Source organism: Delphinapterus leucas, chromosome 17, assembly GCF_059928025.1.
Source record: "Delphinapterus leucas isolate spDelLeu-1000000601 "Yukka" chromosome 17, BTC_Dleu_Yukka2, whole genome shotgun sequence".
Classification (NCBI taxonomy): domain Eukaryota; kingdom Metazoa; phylum Chordata; class Mammalia; order Artiodactyla; family Monodontidae; genus Delphinapterus; species Delphinapterus leucas.
In genome coordinates, this window is record NC_143145.1 from 48,894,983 (window position 1) to 48,903,320 (window position 8,338).

Sequence of the window (8,338 nt, forward strand, 5' to 3'; positions counted from 1 at the left end):
TCAGTAAAGTGGGTTACTTTTGTCTATAGGAACATGGTGGGTTAATGATGGCATAACAGCTCTCATAGTTTCTTGGAAAGTCTTGCATCTACTGCCACCCTCTGAAGTGGCAGGGTACGCAATACCTATTGCATTGTTCTCAGCTTCTTATGAAAATCTAAAACTTAAAGAGTTCTGTTTCTTATTCAGTTAAACTAGTTGTCTGTATGATTCTTATTGTTATAGTTACCTTGTTATATTTACCTTGCTTTCTGGCTATCAATACTTATGTCATTTCATCTGACTATTACCTCCTTGAGATCATACTATATTTCATAAGTTTTGTATGCTCTGCAGGGCTTAGCACAGTGCCTTGCACAAGATAGATAATGAAAATATGTTTTGAATGAAGTAAATCATAATGCACTGGTTGGTGTATTTTGTCTGTGACTGAAAAAAAATTTTTTTATAGTAAGCATACATGATGTTTGGCTGATGCCATACATTTTCACTTAATTCATTGTCTATTTTAACTGAAAATATTTTGTTAGAATATAAGGGAGTTTAAACTTTTATTTGGAAAGAGACGTAATTTCTTTGTAGCTGAAAACTTCAAAGGTTTGCTAGTGGTAGATTATCCTTGCCCGATATAATTATCCTATGTAGTTAGAGACTATACTATAAGACATTACCATACAAAAGTTCCTTGACCGTAAGGCTGTTTTCTTTCTTCACACATTTTCTCTCCCATGAAGTAAGGTTGTGATACACATAAAGTTAATATTTGAGAAATGACTACATTGTAGAGCTTCATTGGTGGTGACATTGGTCAATCACATGAAATTTATTAGAATTCTAGATGAACTCAATGTCATCAAATTCCAGTTCAATCTAACACTGACTTCCAAAACTGTGCCCTTCTCTCAAATTTCATGACCACATCCATAGTGCTGCATTATAATATTTCAGCATGTGGACAAGTGCAGAAATCATGCATACAGTGCTCACTTGTTATAAAAATTCAGAAAATAAATCTAAATACCAATAAAAGGAGAAAATAAAATCAACTATAACTTGATCATTTAGAGATGACATTTTAGTGTTTCCATCTAGATGTGTTTATTTGCATATAATATGAATCTGTCATATAGATATTCAATTTTCATTTAATGTGTCATGAACATTATTTTATGTCAACCATGTACCGTGAACATTGTGTACTAAATATGCTTTTTAGAAATCAAATTCAGTGGCTTCATTAGAGTGGAGAGTAGCGTACTTATTTTACCAATCCCTGATTTTTGACAATTTAAGCTCTTTCCAAATATTTATTATTATAAAAATTCTCACAATAAAAATTCATGTGCCTAGGTACTTACACACATACACTATTATGATATTCCTGATGTACAATATTGCTGTATTTCTTTCAATTACTGTATTTGTTTATATTAAACCCCACTTTTCCTGACTCTACCATTTCAGTCTCCACATATCATCAGAGTAATCATTTCACAATGACATTTATATGCCATGCCTCAGTTTAATCGTCTTCAGTGGGTCCCCATTGCCAGCCTGCATATCTAAAAGATCAAAGCATCCTCCTAGCCTTTGAATTCTGCCTCTTCCCAATTAGGATCTCTTGATTTTTACCTGTAGGCTTAGTTCTTCTCCAAATTCCCGGAGCAAATCCTGGTGATTTTATACTTAAAGGCATACATTCCTCAAAAAATTCTATTAAAATTCAGAACCTTCTCCCAATGACAAAACAAAAAATGTAGATAACTCCACGATGAAGCAGAATTTGGGTCTCACTTAGTCATAAATTCAAACTGTCATTTCAAATAGACATGATTTGGCTGATGTGAGCATTTCACAAAATAAGTGGTAAGAAACAGTTTTGTAAAGACAGTAGTACACAGAGGAAGCGTTTAATGTTATCTTTTAGATGTGAAAGCAGAAACTAAGGTTCAGAAGAATAAACTTACTTTTCATCCTGCTTAGCTACGCAGTCTCTTTCTATGGAAAGCAGTAAATATTTATTATAGGTTAAAGGCAATGAAAATAATGGACCTGTAGCTGGCAGCCATGCCAGGTAGTTCTTGGCACTGACAACATTTACCATATAAGCAATGACTGTCAAATTTAAAGAGCAAACACATTTTCCAGGAAAAATCATTTAATATTCATTTGCCAAGCACAGGGTATATTCAATTTGAGGGTTAACACTTAAAAAATACAGACACGAGGCAGAAAATATTGATTTTAAAAGAAGAAAAGGGGGAGGACATTTAAAAATCCATTTAAAATTAAAACTTTTCACAGAATCTCTAAAGTGGATCTAATAAATCCTGTGTCTCATATAAGAAACAGGCTTATTTCTGCTGTCTCAGATCATTTTGCAGACCCTTCGTTTAAGTCATGGCAGCTTAGCCAGTCTGGCAAAGACTGAAGGAGAAGGAAAACGTTATTTATAGGCTTCTTATAGGATATGAATTGCTCTTATTTCTTCATAAAAATTCTATTTAAAAAAATTTTTATTACTGTATTTATGTAGCCCACCATACAAGGGGCTCAAAAATACCACCACTCCACACACACATACACACCCACCAAAGTGAATTGGTATGAAACGGGGCCCATAATTTGTGAAAGAAAGGATCTGGCCTCAGCTTGGATCCAATTAGGATTAAATCCCACTCACTACCACCTGGAAATAAGAAAGCAATGAGAAGAGATGAAATGAAAGTAATGAAAGTAATTAGAGAGAGACAGAGACAGAGAGAGAGGGACAGAGACAGAGAGAGGGAAAGAAGAAGGTGAGGGGAGAAAGAGAGAGAGAGAGACTCTCAAGCTACAAAAATAGAAGCCATTGCCAGTCTAGTAATACCTGGATAAAGACAGTTAATAGACATTATCATAGGAATTCATCAAACTAGACACATAATGAAGAATCTTTAAAAATGTACTAGAAACAAATACAGACTAAGTGGAAGTCAATTTTATAAAATTACACAAAATTCTATCCCTATAATGGATAGAACACTATGGTATAAACAGAATTTAAATCAAAACTAATATTTCTGAATACTAGCTTGAAGAAAACATTACATATATTATACTTTTTAATTCTCAGAGATTAAATTTTATTTTCACTCACTCCTCACATTCAATTAAGCACAAAATCCTGTTCATTTTACCCGCATAACATCACTAGAGTATTCCCTTTCATTCCATTCCTTCTACCATATTTCCACTTCAGGGTTCTATCATCTCTCATTCAGAATATTAAAATATCTTCTGAGTGGAACTCCTTATCTCCTGTCTTGAGCACTCCTAACACATTCTCTACATTGAAGCTAGAAAAATCTTTCTAAAACTTTGTATGTTTTCATGTAATATTCCTCCTTAAAATTTGTCGGTAGCATCTTTTTACCTTCAGGATGAAAGACATCATCTATCCTATGGCATCCATGTCCTTTCACAACCCAGGCTTTGATTACCCTGTCAGCCTCATTCCTCACGCCCATCTCAGATTCACTGCCCATGTGCCATCTCTGCCAAGTCACCTGCAGTTCCCTCAAAACCGTCAGCTCTTTCTCCTCTGAACACTTGCTTATTCCATGCTTTCTGACAGCATTTATTTACCTCAACATTTTGCCTGAGTAGCTCCTGATTATCACTTTGGCTAACCTTAGGTTTCTTCTCCACTAGGAAGCCTTGCATAATGATTTCTAGTTCAGATTTGTTACTTCCTTTAGAGAGTCCCATAATATTATCATGTCCAATCTCTCATAATACTTAGTAAAAGTGTTACAGTGATTTCACTTGAGGTCATGGACATACTGAATGATCAGGAATGAAGAAAGTACCAAACACTGAAAGATGTTTGAAAAGTACTCACAAAGGGAACATGCCAGATAAAGGCAGTATCTGCCTATATATTATAACCTGCCCTAAGCATTGCCGTGGTGACTAACATAACGGTATAGGTGGGAGATTTTGAGGCTTTAGGACAAGTTAGTGGAATAAGAGTCAAGACAGGAAGAAATAGTAAACAATGTAAAACAAGGAGAATAAAGAAGTCATACAACTGTGAATTAAAGAATGAAGTAGGAACTAGAAGAAAACTCCAACAGATCCGCTTTGGTGAAAAACAGGCTTGTTGTTTTCTTTGCAAGATTATGTAATCTACACAGTGGCCTTTCATGCACCACTCTTGGGAAAATAAGCTACTTTTTCACATTTTAATGAATGGAGTCATTTGTTTTTCATACCTCTCCTATTCTGATCTTCCAAAGGTCATAGAGTCTTCATCAAATATTTTAAACTATAAATATCTAACAAATTAAAATAGAAATGTTATAGGAAATAAAAAATCTTTAATAGGAATCTTGCTTATACTAGGTAATGAAAGCAGCATACAGACTGAAGTATTACCAAACAATGAATCCCATCAAACTGCTAATGGAAAGCCTTATAGCAAAATAATAAAAATGGTTTTTGAATGTGGTGTATGGCTACCAGTGGCATCATGCTAATCAAAACTCATATATGCCCACAGCTCTCCACAATTTCGTACAAACTCTTACCCTAATTTTGTTTCTCAGTCTTCCCTTACATATTTGTTTTCACTTACATCTATTTACTCTCTCATGAGCAGAATCTGAGTTGTCCAGTATTGATGCCTTTGTTTACACAGCTGTTTCCGCATAGAGTGCTATCTTTATCTCTCTACACATCTCCAAATGGTACTTGTATTCAAGGTCTAATTTAAATCTTACTTCTTTCATAGATAATTTCTTGGCCAATGTCTATTGAAATGCTATCTCTTAGCTCTGAATTATATTAGGATTTATCTTTTCATTTAGTGTCCTGCATTAACGATAACCAAACAAAAATGAGATTAAGTCTTTCACATTACTTGCAAACTGAGTCTAAAGGCACACTAAATGGCTAATTTAAGAATATTTTAGCAATCATAGTATTATTATATTGCTTACCTAGATAATTCTGAAAAGAAAATCATTCATGGATGCACATATTCTGTTATATAGTTTTATAATGAACAAATTATTTTTAAAATATTCCCTTAAAGCAGTGAGCTGATTGCTCTGTGTGGAGCAGATGCCCTGTCATTCCTTAGTCAATCTCTATTGAAATGAGTTTTTCCTACTCTAAACTATGGTGGACTTATCATCTCTTATTTACTCGTCTATATTAGCTATAACTGTGCAAACATGAGATTGTAAATTGAGTCTAAAGACATCTCCAAACAAATGGTTCAAAAATATTTTTTAGTAACAGTAGTATTATCAGAATAAGTATTACTTCTTGAAAAGATTCTATGAAAGGAATACCTTCAAGCTTTATGCATTCTGTGAACATTCATGTCATTACTTGACTATTTTAAAGGAATTTTCCCAAAGCACTGTTATGTATACTTTACGAAATTAAGTCTTATGGACCCCTGCTTGCTCCCTAGCCCTGCTGAGGCCCTCTGCCTCAGTGGGGAAGGTTCTTTCTCCATTTGAGTTCATGCAGCCAAAATAAAACCGAAGCTGAGATTGAAGCAGCTTTATTCAATGGTCAGAGAATGGAGAAGTAGAAACTTAGTTCACGAATCAACTTCTCACCTTAATGGTGAGAGGGATTTGCTTTTAAGGAATAAGGACGATGAGGGTAGGAGTGAGACTAATGACGGTGAGGCACGTGCATTGGTTTTCTGGGAAAGAAGCAGGGCTTCCCTGGAAATGGGGTACCACCCCTTTTCTGTCCTTTTTTGCTTTGTGACATCCGGTCATAGTCACCTGTAGGTGTGTCATATAGTATACTATATAGTAAAATCAGCATAAAATGAGACTCAGGGTCTGCTGGAGGTCAGATTCGTAGCCATTTTGGTTTCAGCTGATTCTAACCAGTTTTTTTTTTCTCTTCCTATAACTTCCTTTGTGTCCAGACCCTGTGACTTAAAGATATACGTTAGTTCCTGTTCAAAGGAGGGATTGGTGAGTTTTGAGCAAGGGTCTGGTGGCAACTCTGGTAATACATAGAGCAGAGGCTCTTTCTCTAAATATTAGCCAATTGACTGGTAAATTTAATAAGGGTAAGCACTAAATTGAAAGGTAAAAGGCCACTTATGCCTCATCACGATAGAAGGGATTTGGGTGTAAAAAGTATTAAAACAAAGTTGTCCTTAGTACCCCTAGCAATTCACTGAATCCCAAACCTGAAAATGGTGGTTATTCTCCATTATGTGTGAAGTGTTCCAGTTGGTTTTACTGGAAGAAAGCTGAAAATTTAGAGTTTGCTCTAAACAATAAGCAAACAATAAGCAAAATAAACCAAAAAAATCTTAGTCATCTATGTTTTGAATAGGTAATATACTTATATGTTTCAAAATTCAAGAATTACAAGAATGCATAAAGAGTTTCTCTTCTTCTCCCTGCTCTTCAGCCACTTAATATCCCAACTGTGAGGCAACCAATTATACCAGTTTGTGAGACCTGTTTTAATTAAATTTATATTTCCTAAGCTGAAACAGGTCTGTATTTGCCTCATGAAATGTAGGTCAACAAGACAGTTATTGAGTAGCACCTTTGCCGGGAAGGTTCCTGGATACTCTGAGAAAGAATTATAGAGAGGGCATGCTAGGGGATATCTTAGTGATACTTAATATACGAATTCCTCCTCCCATTAAGAGTATGATGCATTCTTCCTTCTCTTGTGATCCTATTATGTGTTGGCCACTTTACTACAGTTGGTTTCATTATCCCTACTTTATATATGAGAACACTAAGGCTCACATAAATTAATAGTTTCTAATGGTCATGCCAACAATAAGTGGCAGATTTGGAGTCAGATTTGAATTGCAATTGTGGGACTCTAAAGCCTTTGTTTTCTCCACTCACTGCTTAATCAGAGAAGGAAAATTCTTGAAGTCAGATTTCACGAAGAATGAATGGGAAAACAGAGAAAGCCAAAACAGTTTAAAAATAGGTTTTTATATTAAAAAAATTAAAATGTAAAACAGCTTTTATAGACATATTACCAAAATTACCCATAGCAAATTTCAGTTACTAAACAGTTACACTGTTTACACAAGGTATTTGAACAACCTATCAGACTCACCTACTCATAAGGCGTTGGGAGATTGTTGGGGAAGGTCCTCTCATGGGCAGAAGTCAGGTTACAGAGAATAATTCACCAATCACTAAAATAAGAACATGTTACAGCACATAAACTTATTTTTCTTTTGTGATCTCAAAGAACAATGCAAACATTATCCACACCAGAGCCCAAGAAGTACCTGTATCTGTTATTCCCACTTCATAAGTGAGGACATAAGACACCCTGTGAGTCAACTGCATAGCCCAGTCCTATGCTCAGACTACATAAATACCGCTAATGTTAACATTCTAGGAAACAAGTGGAAGAAAAATGTGATGCAGTAATGCCAGAGTGTTGCACTGTTCCTTATGGCTTCTCTGACGGCAGAATTAATTTCCTACCCGATGTAGTGAAGAATTTTAGATTATGAAATTGTTAATGAGCACGAAAGGGAGCTCCCTTCATTTCTTGGTCCCAAATGGCACAAAACTTAGATAAATTAAAATCTTGAGAAGCAGCATCCAAAATGGGAGGATCAGTCTCCTTTAAAATACCTAAGGAGTCCATCAGTGCTAGATTTCCATATATTTTAATAGTTGATTCTAAAATACATCTACCCTCTCTAATCAACCACCACCCTTCAAAGTTGACTACATACACATAATTTCCCAGTAATTGCTCCACAGAATTCAAGACCCAGGGTAAATATACCCTGTATATCACTAAATCAGGATTATGGTACACAAAAAGCGGGAACAATTTCTAGAGGTGTCTCAAACTTACTGTGAGATCTAGTCCATCCAAGCCTGATCGCAAGAGAGCAAGTAAAAGCCACAGGCAGATGAAAGTCAATACCATTAGCAGGGCTGAAGCTGAGGAATTTATCTCCTGTTGGATACTCACAGCCTCTGGCTAATCAGGCATCTAGCATGATGTATTTTCACTTTAGATCTAGGGGGAGGAGAGGAGAATGTTGCAATCATGGATGTTAACTCACTAAGAATTGAATGCAGGGCCTAGTTAAATTCCTATTGGAAGGAAAATACACAAGGCTAGTGACTAGACTCACTGATTAATATATATGGTTGAAAGGTTTTTCTGGAAACAGGAACTAATCTAGCCTTCCCTTGAAATCTGGACATTGCACTAAACTTGTTCCAGGATGGGAGAGACATTCAAAAGTTTTGGTCATTTAACAGCTTTCTGATTTCCGTTTATTGTTAGCAAAAATAATACAAGTTTCCTCTAG

General features: G+C 35.4%; 1 long non-coding RNA gene across 1 annotated transcript in view; it reads right to left on the reverse strand.

The window, feature by feature from the left end:
• Window positions 1–435: 435 nt before the first annotated feature.
• LOC149746974 (uncharacterized) overlaps window positions 436–8,338 on the reverse strand; it is a 29,442-nt gene continuing 21,539 nt past the window's right edge. The window contains exons 4-5 of the long non-coding RNA XR_016388385.1: window positions 7,111–7,192; window positions 436–2,427 (exon numbers count right to left, since the gene is read on the reverse strand). This is a non-coding gene — a long non-coding RNA (uncharacterized LOC149746974). The remainder of the gene's footprint in view (window positions 2,428–7,110; window positions 7,193–8,338) is intronic.